The sequence below is a fragment of the Mercenaria mercenaria genome, chromosome 4 (genome assembly GCF_021730395.1).
Source record: "Mercenaria mercenaria strain notata chromosome 4, MADL_Memer_1, whole genome shotgun sequence".
In the NCBI taxonomy this organism is placed as follows: domain Eukaryota; kingdom Metazoa; phylum Mollusca; class Bivalvia; order Venerida; family Veneridae; genus Mercenaria; species Mercenaria mercenaria.
Window position 1 is genome coordinate 46478569 of NC_069364.1, and position 18659 is coordinate 46497227.

The window sequence follows — 18659 nt, forward strand, 5'->3', positions numbered from 1 at the left end:
AAAAGTGGTAATGTGGGTGGAAGTCAGACCCACCGTGACACTGATTACTGTATAAGGTACAAATATTTCGTAAATTAACGAAAACGCTCAAAAAATATTGGCAAAGATAAACGAATGCAAGGTCAATATTTACGGACAAAATATGATTTTTATGAACATAAACACAATCGTCTAACATAAACCTTTCATCAAATTTCCAATAGTCGACAAGAATGTCAGTCACCAAAAGTTGATGCTGCAACTGTTTGAAATAACAAAAAAATATCGTGCAAAAACATTTGATAAATACCATTGGGGTAAAATGAGAGTAAAGTTGCAAAAACAGCTACTGATAGAAGTTTTATTCTCAGGGTTCATTTTATGAGCAAGAACTTCTACCTACTAAACGACAGGTTTTTAGAATAGAAAAAGTTATTAGACGAGTCTATAAGAATAAAAAAGCTTTAGTAAAATAGAAAGGTTATAATGAAAAATTTAATAGTTGGATACCATTTAGTGAATTGGAAGAAATTTAAATTAAAAAAAAATATTATATAAATGAGTAATAAAAATCTAATTTCTAATGGAATAGAAACAATAGATCATTTAATTATCCACTTGACTAAACATGCTGCTGCTTACAGAAAAAAATGTTAGTTCTGTGGACAAGTAAGTACTGGATTACATATTACAGCAGGTATCTTTGGTTGCTCAGCTGCATTAGCACTTGTTCCAGCTATTCCTATATTTGTAGCATTTGCTGGCACTGTTCCATCAGTAATTACTATATTTATTAATAGATTAAAAGTTGAAGACAAAAAAGCTATTTTAAAATTACATCATCATAATATCAAACAACTTATAACAAAGCACGGATTGGAAAAGTAAATAAAGAAGATTCAAGTAAAGTTATTCATTTATTTATTTACGTGTGTTTTTTAAAGATTTTTTTTCTAAAAGTATATTATATAGATGGTTAAAAGAAAGGTAGCTCGAATGATTATGCCAAAATTATCTAGCACTTTAGGAGAAATAACAAATCCAGACAAAGATTCATATAAAAAAGTTCTTAAAAGAAAAACTGTTATTAAATATAAACTTAATAAAATAGTTAGTGAAGAATATAAAAAAAACATGTGATTGATCAATTGAAAACATGTTATGGATCCATATTGTTTTCAGAAAAAAGATATATCAACGTGAATGTGGTTGTTTGATGCTGGAAAGGAACAGTAAAAACTGTGATTGTCTTAAACCAAATAATCATCGAAACAATCCTAAAAAAAATTATTGCAACCGATTGTGATACTTATAACGAAAAAAATATATAGAAGCACTTACGCAGCATTTTAAGACCTTGATATTAATTCTGGGTTGATAAAAATGTGCTGTGAAGGGAAAAACAGAGTAAAAAGTGGAATATCAAAAACTAAAGGAAAAAGATTTTTTTTATTTCTTCTTAATTTTACGTTGTTTTTGTTTTGCTTAACGATTTTTTTTCTAAATATAATATATAGATGCCTGTTAGAGAAATTGAGAAATCTACAAAGCAATATTAAAAGAAATTTGAAATTAAAATTACATATATTATTATTATTATTATTATTATACCAGATTTATATAGCGCCCTTTTCATGATCAATTTCACGTTCAAAGGCGCTTTACATAGTTCAAATGCAGCCACAAAGGGCGCATAATTCATCCTCTACTAGTACAGACACAGAGCGATCTGACCAGAGGGACAGAGTGAGACAAAGCCCCCACGACAGAGAGATCAGAAATCAGATACAGGCTTGTCCGGCTTACTTAGCCTAGCTCGTTGCGAATAGACAGCCTGGTTCTTTAACGTGCCCAGTGTATAGCACTGATACACACAAGGATTGTATTAATAGAAATGATCCGAAAAATCAATTATATTTAGATATAGAAGACTCATTTGATATTCTTAAATCTTAACTTAAAACTTTAAAAGGTATAAAAATAAATGCTGTTCTCAAATTAAAATGGAAAAAAATCATACAATTTATAAATCAGCTTATTTTCAATCAAAGGCTTTAAAAATTATTAACACAAACGAAATAGTAAACACTTTACATCAAGCTTTTGATGAAATAATAAATAGAATTGGTAATTGGATTTCAGAAGGAAGAGGCTGGAGAATAGACTCAGTTGATGCTCATTATATAAACAGATATAAATATAGTCCGTTAGCTGCTTCTAGTTACTTAGAATTACCAAAACCATTACAACATCATAGAAAAGGATTGACAAATATAAAGAATGATGATAATGAATGTTTTAGATGGTGTAATTCACGGATGGTAAACGCGCAATCCAATTCCCGCTGGGAATACGCTAAAAATGAGTTGCGCAACGTCTGGTGCTGGTGTTGCATGTAAAAAGACGAAATTGAGGTATGGGAAGTTATGATTTTGCTTAGTATGAGGCAAAAATAAATTTTCTCGAAAAAGGCAAAATGCTATTCGACACAAATATGATAATACATCATATGTGAGAAATATGTGGTTTGCAATTTATAATTCGGTTTTATTATCACAAAAACTCAGGCGACACGAAGCTTGAAAAAGTATGAAATCAACAAAAATGGAAGTTTCTGACACCATATGCCTCATCTGAGGACATCTGATGGTTTTTATGATAACTCAACTATTATAAAGTAACGAATATCGAAATTATTTGCTTGGAATCCTGCTTACGGGGACATAATTGAAAGAAATCATCGAGACTGGGGTTGCGCACTATGATGTATACGAGCAACTCCATTCCCGGTGCGCAACCCCATTCCCATTTTTTTTTTGCCAATATTAACCCCCAAAAGCAACATTACGAATTCAAGTGTATGTAATATCCATGACATTTTTTACACATGTTTGCTCATTAGAAGCGTCAAATTTCCACAAATAAGGCACAATAGTTAGAAAATTTGCATTTTTCTTGATTCCATGCTTTTGACAGTTCTAGCCAGCCGAGTTTTTGTGATAACAGAGCTGATTCTTAAATCAAACAGTTGGTATTTCACACAAATGATCTTTATTCATTTTTGTGTCGAATAGCAAATTGCTTTTTTTTTTCGAAAACACTCGTAAATGTATCACTGTTTACAAATACAAAAACCCACCTACCTCGATTTTGTATATAATGATGCGCAACATCAGAATCGCAAGTCGCGCAACCCATTTTTAGCGTATTCCCAGTGGGAATAGGATTGCGCATTTACGATCCGTGTCATTTGGCTTATAAATTTCCTGTTGAAAAAGATCCTCAAAGAGTTTCTTAATATAAAAGTCATATAGAAAAACTTAATTATAGAGGAATGAAATATAATAAACAAATACCTAGAATAGAAACTCAGAATTTCATTTGGTATACCAATATGAAGAACACTGTGAAATGTTGTTATTTAATAATGATAAAATAACACATTATATTTGGATTAAAGACTTTAACAGATTAATGTTTAACAAAACAAAATGTAAAAATAAAAAACAATTTTGCAAAACATGTTTACAAAATTTTTCTCAAGAAAGAATATTAAATGAACATATACCAAATTGTTTAGCTATTAATGGTGTTCAAGCTGTAAAAATGCCAAAAGAGGGAAGTAGGATTTATTTAAAAAAAATATCATAAAGGTTTAGCAGTACCTTTTGTAATTTATCCTGATTTTGAATCAATAGCTGAAAAGATATCAACTGCTTTACCATCACATTAATCTTCATTTACTGAACCATATCAAAAACATATAGATTGCGGTTACGGTTATAAAGTTGTTCGTTGATGATAAATATACTAATCCAGCACAAGTTTACAGAGGCCCTAATGCAGTTTATAAGTTTATTGAAAAAATGCTTGAGGAAGAGGAATGTTTGTAAGGAAATATTTAATAAATACTTTAACAAAGATTTGAGAATGTCTAAAAAAATGTAAGTGAATTTAAAAAACAAAGGTTTTGTCATGTCTGTGAAAATGAATATAAGAAAAATGAAAATTCTGTAAGAGACCACTGTCATATACAGTGGCGCCTGCGAGTTTGTTCCCCGAGTTTGCGTGATAACGCGAGCAACTCGCGTGTTGAAGGCGAAACGTGAAACGTGTTGCACGGTTAGAAACGCGTGCATAAACGAGAAATAGTTATTGCGCATGCTCAGCGTGCAGCGTGCGCTGCCGCGCAAATAAATGTTCCCCTGCGCATGCCCAGAGTGCCAAACCGAGAAGGTTAAATGCGCATGCCCAGCGTGCAAAACCGAGCAGTTTAACTACGCATGCTCAGCGTGCAATGGATTTAAGTGTTCATCGGCTTACTGTTCTAGTTTGAAAGATATATGATATTTCTTTCAAATTTTATTTTTGATTTGAAATTTATCTTTTTGATCATTTCCGTAAAGATTTTTTTTTTTTGTAAACAGTATACCCGGAAAGTTGTGTAGACAGGATATAGTAGATATTGTCTACGTCATAAAAAGACGGCAGTTCCACTGCTTATCAAAGCGGCGACCCTGAAATTCTATATCGCCAAGAATTTGGATTCGCATTCCATCAGTAAGTGTTGAAATGTAACTAAAGTTACGCTTGATTTTATTGAGCACTATGTACAGTATGATAAACACAGATATAAAATATAGCTTCAGTGTATCTCACATAATTTCGCGCATTTGAAAGATTGTTAATACAAGCGCGCAAATGTAATTACAATCAAATTGACTAACAGTGGTGACTTCCCTTTAATAATTTTACACCATTTGCTGTCAACGAAGGTGTTGTCATCAGCTGTTGAAAATGTGAAATATTCATGTTGGTTTTACTAGTTCTGCGGTAGGTACTGTACCTCATGTTACTTTTTAAGTGTATGTATTCCATTTTTCATGATGCTAAGCCTTCAAATAGTGATACCAGTGCAGGGGCGTAGATCTATAATATGAAATAAGGCAAAGCCTCAAAGCGAGCTCAAAGAAATCGGATTTAGCTAAAAATATTATGCATCATTTATTTGTCACAAAGAAACTATTCACTAGTCACAAGAATTCAGGAGAACCTATTCACTTGAAAAAGTATACATTTAGTGTCACCATACCTGTAACAGTGAATACCATACGTTGCAAAATTTATGGGAAGCCGGTGTCACGGTGACGTCATTACCGCGTTCCCGTTTCTTTCTGCTTATTAATGACATTTTTTCCATTTTCTGGCCGATGCTTGATCTTTTAAATGAAAACAATATTTTTTTCAAACAACTGGAAATCATTCTTTCATTATTGTTGAGTGATGAATATTTTTAGCAATTGAATGAAGTTCTGTATTCACTCCGGAAAGAAGTACTTCCTGTGAGCACCTATCCGCTAGGGTTCGCTTTTTAAAAACTTCCGACGAAACTTTCCAAATCCATCACCAAGTGTGCAAGTATACTTGCGTTACCGTAAAGCTCGATTCTCGAGCAGGCCCTTTGGGCCTGCTCTTCGAGCTCGCTATTACTCTAAACAGCTAAAGTGTCAACACTGGTCAAGGGAAGCTGTTTTACAGAACTTCACCCAGTAGAGCACACACAGTAGGCAGATCATATATAAAAAAAGTGTAAATTACGCTTTGAAGTAATGCACAGGTGCTAGACACATAACCAAATATTTTACTTATAGGCCTATATATGTAAAATATTTGGTTATGTGTCTAGCACCTGTGGAAATAATGCATATATGCATGTCTGATAATTTTTAAGCATATAAAATCGTAGATCTATATGAAATAACAGAAATGCACGCAATGACTTTTAATTGGCGTAAACAAAATCTGAATCGTCTGGATGCTTTATATAACATGAGCACAGTCAGTATTATAATTATAATTCCTCCCACATTGAACATAGACACGCATTGAATGGTACTCTATAAACCTAGGTTAAACTATTTTTTACAATCAATGTCTGTGTATACAAATAGTTGGGAATTAATACTGATGGTACGGTAGTGTATTTTAAAGTGGCGTTGATTTAAAATATCAACTTCCAGTGTGGAATAAACAAAAATGTCTCTTTCTAAGAATGTATAAGTGAACAATTCGGTAGTGAGTGTGAAGCCAAAGCAAGCCAAGGGAAAAAAGAAGCAAATTAACTTAAATGATGAATTGAAACTAAACTGCAAACAAATGCATGGGTGTTACACCCAATAAATATGTTATAAAACTGATTTCTGTTTTTTTTTTCACATTTATAAATTTTTAAGAGTAAAATTACTTGTAGTCAATTTCAGATATTACCATTTTACTCATTCACAATAAAATATGTTGAGTAAATACTCATTGGCCAAAAAAATTATCTAGCGCTCTGGTTTAGAAAAAAATCACAGTCAAATCAGCACCTTTAAACACACATCTGGGGTTTATTTTTGATTACACCAGCACATAAATTTGTGAAGTTTCAATTTCTAACACTGCGAATTTTGCCTTTGGGGACATGTTTTCAAAGAACTATACAAGTGACGTACTTTAGGGTTATAATATACCCAAAAAATAAGTCGACAATTCGTTTCTCTGCCTTTCTTTCAATTCACCGGAAGCATTTTGATGTTGACCGGTACTTTTCCATCATTTATTTTAACAAGCTGCATGCTAATGAAATTGAATGACCATATTGTAAACCAGTCAATCGTGACCTTCACCTCGGAAAAGAAAGGAGAAAAATTTCGACATTATTAGTTGAATAGTTATATTTTGACGTATTTATAGCATTTGAAACTGTTAAACATGCGTATGTGGTTTAATACAGATTTGCTTAAATGCAGTTTATTTTACAAACACGTCATGGGGCTATTGGCCATATCCTTTCCGCAGCCTTAACGTAATAAAACATATTAGCGTCTGATGACCCTTTCACGCTTCCATAGAATCAACATTTATTACACAAAATTAATTTTGAAAATATTTCTGAAATGTCTAGGTCTGCAGTTCTCAAATATGGTTATATCTTAAATCCAAGGCATACATGTATACAGACACTCTCAGACAACATCAAAAACAACCTTTTGAATGATTTGATGAAGTTCTAAAATTATCAGTGTACCCTTGGTCCGTGACGGACCCATTTGGGATTTGTGGGTATCTGAGCTCAACTATCATTTTGTAGATGAAAAGCTGACATGCCGTACTAAAGCCCAGGTAATTTTAGTTTCAATTTGTTACCATGAGCATCCAGATGGGGTGACCCCTGCGCGTGACCCCTGACTACCTACGAATCAAATATGGCTTTCGTTTTCAAGCTTAGCATTTCTACTTTCATTTTCTTTTCTTCCGCAAAAAGCTTAAGTCGAGTGACTCACTTTTTGTGTTGTCAAAAACATATAATATATATTTGCCTGGCGAGATTGCATAAATATGTGTTGGCTGTCCTAAGGTTATGAAAAAATATCTCAATATTTCCTAGGATCACATCAAATTGGAGTACCCCCGGATCTCTACTCTAGACCGAATTCCGGTATTGTATGTTATGGTATAGGACTTGAATATTAAAACAGCAAGAAAGAATGTAGACGGCCGTGTAGCTCAGTCAGTAGAGCATCAGAACAGTATTATGAGGCCCCCAGGTTTGAGTCCTGGTCTGGCTGCACATTTTTCTCACCCTTTGACATTTGGCGCCCAGCTTTGGACGGTGATGGTATTACACTGGCTAGTCTCCTATGCCTGTAATTGCTTATATATACTTAAGTACCTGCTGAAAAAAAATTTAAGGACAAATTTCAAAATGGTGGGGAAATATGTCACGGTATAGGACTTGAATATTTAAACGGGGAGAAAGTGTGTAGGCGGCAGGGTAGCTCAGTTGGTAGAATATCTGAAAGGTATTCCGAGGCCCTGGGTTCGAATCCCGGTCTGACTGCACTTATTACTAACCTTGTAACATGTGTTCATAACCAGTGTTTAAAGTAATTGCTCTACTAGTATTAGTTATGACTAGTTGTCATAGGATTGTCATTACGGGTTGTTTTTGTAAATATTTCATCTATAACATTAGCTCTTGCTGATGTTTAAAGTATATTTAAATATGTAATTTTATCTGAAGAAAAGTCTAGTTGAATTAAGAGAAAAAAGTCTCTCAGTGAAAATGAAAAAATCTGTTTTAAAGCCTTACTTGATTACAGGCTGATAAATAAAATCTATAACTCAGTGTAAGTTCTGTAACTACCATTTATTGTCATGAGTACATTAGATTTGTTTTGACTGAATATTAACATTTTGGTATTGACTAAAAAGTTTATTATCAGCTTTGTAGGTTAAATTTATATTTGATGCATTTTTTTTGTTACAGATGTGTGTGCAATTCCACATCTGAGCACTGTAAGGTCTGGCAGCAAAATAAAGATATATTCAAATGGATCTTGTGCTGTGTCTCACATCTGACATCATACTAGAAAAGGGTATAATCATATCTTTGTTACTATTGCTTATCATGCTTATATTTTACTGTAACTTCACATAAACATTGTCCAGCATACAAGCAAAGTAAAGTATGTGCAGGGGCAGGGACCATTATACATAAGGACAAGGTCACCAAGGTGTTATATTTAGGTTATTTTTAAGGCTAAAGTTTTTCGACAATCTTTGTTTTTCTGTCATATCTTTGTTACTATTGCATATATCTTACTGTAACTTCACATAAACATTGTCCAGCACACAAGCAAAATATGTGCAGGGGCTGGGCCGGTATACATAAGGACAAAGTCACCAAGGTGTTATACTTGGATTATTTTTAAGATTAAAGTTTTTCTGCAACCATTGTTTTTGTGTCATATCTTTGTAACTATTGCTTACATCTTACTGTAACTTCATATAATCATTGTCCAGCATAAAAGCAAAATATGTGCAGGTAATGGACCCATTTTACTTAAGGTCAAGGTCACCAAGGTGTTATACTTAGGTTATTTTTAAGATTAAATGTTTTGACAGCCTTTGTTTTCCTGTCATATCTTTGTTACTGTTACTTATATCTTACTGTATCTTCACATAACATATAGCATAGCACACAGCATACAAACAGCTGCGCCCTTATACCCAAAGTCAAGGTCACCAAGGTGTTTATACTTAGATTATTTTTAAGGTTAAAGGTTTTCGGCAACTTTTGTATTTTCTGTCATGTATTTGTTACTGTAACTTATATCTTACTGTAATTTCATATTAACATTGTCCAGCATACAAAAAAAAAAAAGACTGTGCATGAGGCTGGTCCCATTATACCCAAGGTCAAGGTCAAAAAGTTGTTAGACATGGAATTATTTTCATGTTATTATTTTTCAAAAGCTTCGTTTTATATAGACATATCTTTAGCTGCTTAAAATTAAAAATATTTCTTTATTATTATCACCTGCATGTGTAGTTACATTCCTCATAGCTCTGATTGTATTTTTACAGAAATATGCCCCTTTCATTCTTAAAGATTTTTTGCAGCCTTCGCTCTGTGGATATAACTTTACTACAACATAAGATAAAGATTTGAAACTTAAGATGTATCTTTATCATCATCATCTGCATGTGTGGTAACAATCCCCATAACTCTGATTTGTATTTTTGACAAAATTATGCCCCTTTCATACCTTAATTTTTGACAAATTTTGTTTTCTGGGCATAACATTGGTACTTTATAAGATAATGACTTGAAACTCAAAATATATCTTTACCATTGTCATCTGCATGTCTGGTAACAATCCAAATAAATCTTATTTGTGTTCTTGACAGAATTATACCCCTTAGTGTATCTTCCTTTTAAAGTTGAGATATATATTAATTTTACTGTCAGATCGCCGAATAGTGGAGCGTGCTGTCTTACGGACAGCTCTTGTTTAAAATTCTATTTTAAATGTAATACTTCGTTACAAGCAAGATCTAATTAGGTCAAATTTTGCTTCAGTTGAGCGACTAAGGCCCACTTGGGCCTCTTGTTTTCTGAAGTCTTGTTATAAAACTTACTGAATGATTTTCTAGTCAATAGTCGGTAAACAAACAACAGGTACAGTACTCAATAGTCGGTAAACAAACAACAGGTACAGTACTGTACCTGTTGTTTGTTTACCGACTATTGACTAGAAAATCATTCAGTAAACAGGTAAATTTTAACTTCTAAAAAATCTTACGCGTAATTTAGGCGACGGGTACACAGGATTCGCGTGTAAAACATTTATTAATGCATAGATTATCTCCAAATTTTCAGAATCGCTAAAGAACATATATAGCTATATGGCCAGAGCATTTTTAGTAAGATAATATAATTAAAATAAGCAAAATCACATAGAAACGGTCGAATTTTGATAAAACCAACCGCATAATTTCATACAGCGCGATCGTAAATATATTTTCTATACAATACGTAAAGTAATTAATATTGATATAATAATTAAACTTAGATTTTGGACTATAAAGTGCAAAAAACAGATCTGTAAAACATCAAAAATGACAAAATGACAGCACATAGAGTAAAACGGTATCAGTAAAGTACATTCAAAGTTTACGAGTATATAGAATAATAGTACTGCAAATCAGCTGAAATTACTTGCATATTTCGAGGGGTAACTGGTCTATGTGTTGCAACAATAACATTTATATATCAAAATGTTCGTCAGGGTCTGTACTTTCTAGAACTGCTATTCATTTGGTTCCATCTGGATGCAAAGTCAGAGAAATCCAAGATGGCCGCTAAGATGGCTGCCAAAGTACAAACAGTTAGGGGATGTTAATATTCATTACTTTCCCTTTCCATGATTTGATTCAAAAAGGCATATATCATCTTTTATGGTAGAAATAATACCACTAATGCGATATAAGTGTACTTTGATTCTATTTATCATTGTTTTTTTACGTTTTCTTATTTAAAATATGCAAAATTAAGCTCAAAATTAGGGGTTAGGGTTAGCATTTTCATATGTAGGAAATAAAGGACACAAAAAAATGTTGATTTCAAGCCGAAATTGTTGTTCCGAGTATGTGTATTTAGATCTTTCATCAAATAAAAGAACAACCAGTGTGTTAGAATTAAGCTGTAGGGTTTCAAGGGTGGGTGGGGTAATTCTAATGCATTTCAGATGCACCTTGTATAGTGTTAGGTTCTACAGTTATTACGTTATATTATAAATGAAAAAGCAATAATATCTGATTGATACATTTACTCAGTATACAGTAACAAAGTATTTTAACTTAACGCCAAGTCAAAATTTCAATATATTAACCAAAATATGGTCCGAATTGGCTGCCAAAATTGCATCCAGAATGGCAGCCAAAATGGTGATCGAAATAGGGATCAAAATGTTGTATTTTTTACTCTAAACTGATAGCTGTGTGCTTTCACATCAGTATTTACTAAATACAAAAAAACTTCTGTAGACGTTTTACTAAAATCATCATTCAAAGCAGATAAAATGATGAATTACTTAGTAAGCTAATAAATGTATCAGCCGTTAGTATACATTGTACTTTTACACTAACTAGTCATTATATGCTTTTACATTTTACAAAAAAAAACCACTGTATTCCATGAAATGTCACATTATTATGACATAGTAATATATTCTCAATTTCCTAAAAGACAGCTACTATATTATTTCTTCATTAGTAAGAGTGTACACATGTATACATTTTAATGAATAAATTGTCTTTAGAGTTTATCTGCTGACGCAGTGGACCACACATATCCTTCAGTATATATGAAAATATAAATTTATATACATGCACAAGAAATTTACAAGGTGTTAGTATATATTCCAAGTATCAGTACTATATAAATAGAAAATCGGGATCGATCCATCTACGATAACATGCGATATACCAAATGAGATATATACTATCGAATTAAAAAAGTGTGTACTTCCGGCACGTGCACAGAGCATCTGACTTTGGATTTTTTGGAAGAATACGCCTTTTCCTTGTGCTTATAAGGGTCCACATAATTTGTCCAAACTACAACTACAAATATGGATATATTGTATATATACACGTAGTGTGCACTTGTAAATAAAAGTACACAGTGAGCACAGTTCATATAGCTCAAAATAAATATACATCTCCGGAGGGTGCGCATATCCAACAGGCGGAAATTAACTGTAACTCAATATAACATGGGCGGTGTTTTTTTATTCAAAAATGTACATTTAAATTGATGGGGAATCGATCCTTTACGTAGCAATGGAAATCTGGACCGATCCCTCCACGGTAACGTGCGATATACCGAATGATCTTTTACTATCGAATTAAAATATCATGTCCTTCCGTGCTGTCATTAGACAGTTATTTTCAAATGTTATAGGATGAGTTGAAGTCGGACTCATTCCGGATTGAGGTAGTGCCTTATTTCATATTATTAGAACTGTTACATCATATTATATGCATATACATTCATACATTATGTATGATAACAAAGTCAAAATCTTTATGTACATATATAGCTAAGTTCTTGTTAATATTAACATTGTCGGAAGTCATTTATTCAATAAATCTTGGCGTACTTAGTATTGACCGGATATATTTCTTTATATATTTTTTCCTGAAATCATTAAATGCGAGCATTCTTAAACAAAATTAAACTCATCCTTTAGGTATTGCAATAGTGACATTTTCATTCAGTTTAAGGAATTGGATAGGTTTATGCCACCTGCCAGCTTTAAATATTTAGTCTATGTAATAAACCCTTAGCCTACTAAATGCATTTCTAATCTTTCTGCAAAGATACGATATAAAGTGCCAAGGGTGCGATCAATAACCAGTTTTAGCTCGACTTTTTGAAGAAGTAGAGCTACATGTATTGTACTCGCCCCGGCGCCGGCGTCGGCGTTGGTTTAAGTTTTTGATAAAGTCCAATATCTCTGTTACTATCAAAGCTATTAACTAGAAACTTTAAATAGTTATTCATTATCAACGTCTACACCAGGAGAAACAATCCCCTATAACTCTTATTTGAATTTTGACAGAGTAATGCCCCTTTTTGATTTAGATTCTTTTGGTTAGCGTTTTTGATAAAGTCAAATATCTCTGTTACTATCAAAGCTTTGGACTTGAAACTTAAATAGTTATTTACTATCAAAGATAAAAGGTAAGAGCAGATTTTTCGGAAGCACAGAGCATCCCAAACACAGCCATAGAACCATGCATCGTAAAGTAAACAAAAAGATACTGTAACGGAAAAATATTGTAGACGGGTTGCTTCAAAAACCAAACAAGTACATTTAATTATAACTATGCAAAATACAGAAAAGGCGGAGGGGTAAGGGATAGATACAATGTCGGGGGAAAGTGGAGCAAGGATGAATATTCAAAAGGGAAAGCCACATTCCTTAAACGCAGTAACCCAACAATGCAAACCACAGCAGTGCACATCCAAGTACAAAAGACAAACACACACAACTTACACAAGTACGAAAAACAACAACGTTGGCAATGCCCAAGACACACATTTACGCACGCACTTACACACAAACAAGCAGGCCAAAATAATGGTGGGTACAATAACTCACTCCTAGTAAAATGGGAGGGGTGCAAATGCAAGGTGGGTGCAAATGCAAAGTCTACGCTAGGAGAAACAATACCCACAACTTTTATTTGACTTTTGACAGAGTTATGCCCTCTTGTTAACAGTTTAGTTTTGCTAATGAAGTCCCGGTTAATGGTGTATAATTTACTACAAATGTACACAATGTATAAATGTGAAATGAGTCGTATTCAAAAAAGAAGCATGTCAATATTAAATAAGTATTTTGAAGTTGGGGTCATGCTGAACAAAATGTTTACGAATATATACTTCTTGACAAATTATCATTAAATTAATAATAAATGCCACTGTATTCCAGCATACATTGTTTTATTGATCCAATTCTATAATGTATCAAATATCATCTCTGTTTTCTGGCATAAACAAGGTGGTAACTTTCTATTCGTTATCCGAGCTCATTGTCATTACCTATATTCAGTGCGAACATAGCGATCGCATATACTAAAAGCGACTGTCCAGGTTAGACGTAACTATAATTGTAAGTAATTCAAACGTTCTACGCGCTTCGCATGTCAACAAAAATGTTACAAAAACTGTATGACCGAAGTACACAAAAATTGCGAATCATAATTATATTGCATTGCACTAAACACAAAATGTAGCTTTTGACAGCAAATTGCTACATTATTTTTGAACAGCCCTCGTAGAGATTTGATTGTTCTCCAGCACTAAAATGTTTATAACTTAACAGGAACCTACTGTAAGAACTTAGTTTTAGAAAGGTACACATTTTTTTCTAATGATATTCGCTTTTTGTGAAATATTATGATCATTTTATGCTGAATTTACAGCCAATGTCACTAATGAGGCTGAAATGATAATTGTTAATAAAAAGAAAAAGAAATGTTCCAGAAATTTTGAATTGTTAACACAGTTTAATATATAAAGAGTCATCTTTGAAATTTACACCAACCCCAAACTTGTGAAACAAAAGTTATGGCACACTGAAGAGAGTGTTCACTGCTGTAAAATATGTAATTAGTATTTGAACTATAAAAGCAAGTAACGTAAGTATCGGTACATACGTTACTGAGAAAACGCTGAAATACAAAGGATTGCCATTTTGTTTGGTTTGGTTTGGTTTGGTTTGGGTTTAACGCCGTTTTTTCAGCAGTATTTCAGTCCATTTTGTTTTGTATATTAATGCTATAGATAACAGATTTTGTGCTGAATATATTCGCGAAATATGCAGACAAATAAGGATATACATTAGAAACATTTTGCCAACAATCAAGGACGAAATGAAGAATATGTTGGTATATTTAAACTAAAAGTGGTGGCCAGATATTCATGAGGAAATTTTGTTATACTTCTATATTCATACAGTGCATTTCATGTAGTGTTTCTATACAATTTGTATGTCTCTACACAATTGGTATAACCCGTTAAAGAATAACAGTGGTATACAAAAAAGCAAATCAGTAACAATTTGCAGGCATTAGAAAACATCAGTACATACGTTACCGGTTATAACGTATGTATCCTTGCACTTCGTGAAACATATGGACATGTATTCAAGATTGCTTGTACATATATTTAAAAGGAAAGAACATCAGACAAGAGAATGCTTGCAACAAATAGAGCCATTTGGAAAATAATATCCACTATATCTATTATCAGTAAGAAGGTTCCCATCAAATCTAATCAAATTCGAGATTATTAAGTTAGATTTTTTTAATATAATGACCTCCAAAAACAACTCAAGACAATGAAAATCTAAACAAGGAGGAGGATATTAAACTAGTTCTAATGTTTATGGCATCGTTTATATCAGTCACGTAAGCATCTCTCTGATAATCTGAACTACAAACAGATTGCCTCTTGTTTGTAAAATAAATATCCTGTTTATGAAAGTGGTTTACATTTCCTTCCAGAACAAGCAGTTTCCTAGACAATTATTGCTTTTTTGTTACTTTTAGATTTAATTTGAAACATATGTATCAACCCATTTCTAACCCTAGAGTAAAGATCAAAAGCAGTTCAGTATATATAACACGTAACTCTGTAGTGTTACTTTTTTCAGATAGTCAAAAAATATATCGACATTTTTTTTTCATCGCTATGTCCTATAATTATTGATAGTTACGAATGTATCAATAAACTGGGTTCAAGCATTTAACATATGCTAAGATATGTAAAAGTGCATTAAAGTGCTAATCATTAAATGTCTACTAACTCCTGTTGACAACTGCTTAAACATATGCTACATTATTACAATATACACTGGACAATTAGAAAACCAGAGACCTTTAAACACACAATCTATCAAGTGGTGCCAGTAACGTATGTATTGATTTGCACAATGTAGATGACTTGATAATATTTTTACAGTAGTGTACAAGTTGCCCAAAAATTGAATGTCTATATTCTTGTTAAATGGAATGGATATTTCGATGATATTCAACGAGGCTATGCTATGAAACACCTATATTGCCGTATTAGTGACATTCGGTGTTTATCAAACTTACATTAAGTATTCGTCTATTGTTAGTCACAATATGGGATAATCCTTGTTTAGCCATGGCCTACAAATTATGTGATTTATCGCAACATATACCTTACTGTTATTAAAGTTGTAAATCCATGTGTAATATTGTAAGACTCACCAAACTGTATAGGTAAAATAGCAACATGAGCATCAGTTGACAGGAGTTTAAATTTCCCCACTTACTATTTATATACACTATTGCATCATAAAACCCACTAATTGTCAAAGTATGGCCTTTACATAAGTGTCTATACACTGTTCATTAATTTCAAATGAAAATAACATATGTTTGTGTGTTCTGTTTTAAAACAAAAATGAAATTGTTTACCCCAACCCTTATTTTAAGCTTAATTTAGCATATCTTAGGTGACAAAAGTAATAAAAAACGACAAAATAGTAACAACGTACACTTATATCCCATGAGTAACATTATTTCTAACTTTTAAGATGATGTAAATAATTTGAAACTCAATAGTGGGAAGGTAAATTAGTGAATATGAATATTCAATAAATATTTGTGTTTGGCGGCCATCTTGGCGGCCATCTTGGATTTCTCAACTTTTGCGTCCAGGTCAAACCAAATGAATAGCAGTTCCTGAAACTAGAGACCCTGACAAACATTTTGATATATAAAACTTTCTGTTGCAACACGTAGACCAGTTCGGTGCTCTAAACCTCTGTAGATTTGCAGCACTATAAGCATATTTATCGATATGACACATTTATGCAGTAGGCGTGGCGTGTAATCTATAAATAACCCGTGTACTGTCAACAATCGGACGTTATAAATGCTATGTTTTAGATGTGTTTTTAAAGTTTTAAAAAGTTTACTGATAATAAAATAAAGTAGTAGAGTGTGGTCAGTGGCAGTTCATCTCAGGCGTTTCAGGAGTGTAAGAAAAGGTACTCGCGGCTCTTACCTGGATGAAAAATTTAATAAATTAAATATATATCTCATAATCTATTTATTATTTTGGCAATTTAGACACAATTTAGGGGGATATAACATTTAAAAAACATTACAATAACAATAAATACTCCAGCCAAGACCCAGACATGTTCCAAAACTAACACCCGGGCCTTGAATTAAGGCATCCTTTTTATTATATCGTATAAATCTAATATTTTGGAAATAATCCAGACACCGACCTGTATCTGGCAACGGGTCTCAAAATTCAAATCTCACTGGGCCTACGTTTGATTAGTTTGACTGGAAACAGTCATAACTACGCAGCGCAGCGTAAACAAATAAAAATGATTAAAACAAAACAAAACAAAACAATCCAGTCAATAATCTAAGCTGTGATCTTTCAGTGCAGACCTCGGGCAAAACTTTTGCACACTGATCTTAAAACTGACTTTCAGTGACCATGAACGTGATTTACTGACCAACTTTCTAATTCTTTAGCATTAGTTTGCCTAAACATGTGGCTCATATTACTTAGGTGAGCGATTCAGAGTCGTATGACCATGTTGTTTTGTAAAAAAGATATTTAAATAATTCGTCCTATAACTGATTCTATTTTCTGGTGTAAGTTTGTATTCTACTTTATTTATTTTTTCTATTACTCATTACCAGGTGCAGGTCATACAAATACAATATTTACGACATTATTGTTCTTTTTACAGGTCATGTAAACCTAACAAAAAGTCATGCGAATGGACATCAAAATGTTGACACAGATCGGTATTTGAGACTTAAATATTCAGGATATAACTTCATAAAACTGGCGGATAAACCAAACTGCGAAGGTGCTTTCGAATGGCAAGTAAAAACAGTTGTGTCCTTCGTAGGAACGATGATACAATATTTACGTATGCATTCAAATGATGCTGTTCAAGGTAACAATCAAATGATGCTGTTCAAGGTAACAAGAAGAAGTTAACATTTGGCAGTGTGAGAAATGAAATTTACTTCTGCATGACGGGAAAATGATATTTGCATGCATATTTTATCGGAGGCAGCTGCAAAACCACCAACAGGAAACTCTTTTTGATATTATGTTGTGATAGACTATTTGACTGTTTTCGGCCCGCTTTGGCGAGACGGTATTACGATAGTTTTATATGAAAATCTGCGATAAAGTCCGGAAATCTCGCTTGTGGAGAGAAGAAACTCGATTATGATGTTCCCGCTAAGGAAAAAAAAATCTTGCGTCGAACCAGAGCTGTGTGAATACATCCCCGAGAAGAAAGTCACTACGTCGGCCAGCTGCAGTTTTTTACCATCATCTGAAGATAGTATCTTTCAGGAATAAAGGCTTTTGGCTGGACCAGCTACTCTGCCTAACTGTGACCTCATTTTCTCTGTCTCTCCTTCCGGTGGTGCTCAAATTCCGGAGCTCTCCATCCATAGGCAGACGCCATACGACTGAGCTATCATGGCACACGATTCCGTTAACAGTGCTGTGATTGTGTCTAATTGTAGAGCGATGTTTAAAAATGTTAAAATAATTATTTACGACGTTAAGTCAGCAACAGCCACATACTAGCGTTTTTATAAAGCTAAGCTTGTTTTACAATTAATGTGCGAAGCCACTGCTGCAGACGACAATTTATATTGGAAGCGAGACAAGAACAGACGAATACAATACATATCACTTCGCGCTAAGGTAACCACGTAGACAGTTTGTTGAGGTATTGACTCATTAAAGCTATTTT

The 18659-nt window shown here is 33.1% G+C and overlaps 1 long non-coding RNA gene across 1 annotated transcript; it reads left to right on the plus strand.

Annotated features, from left to right (window-relative positions):
- The first annotated feature begins 4650 nt into the window (after nucleotides 1-4650).
- On the plus strand, nucleotides 4651-17765 carry LOC128556346 (uncharacterized). The gene is made up of 3 exons (XR_008370588.1): nucleotides 4651-4812; nucleotides 8291-8399; nucleotides 17628-17765. It is a non-coding gene; the product is annotated as an uncharacterized LOC128556346 (long non-coding RNA).
- Nucleotides 17766-18659: the final 894 nt, after the last annotated feature.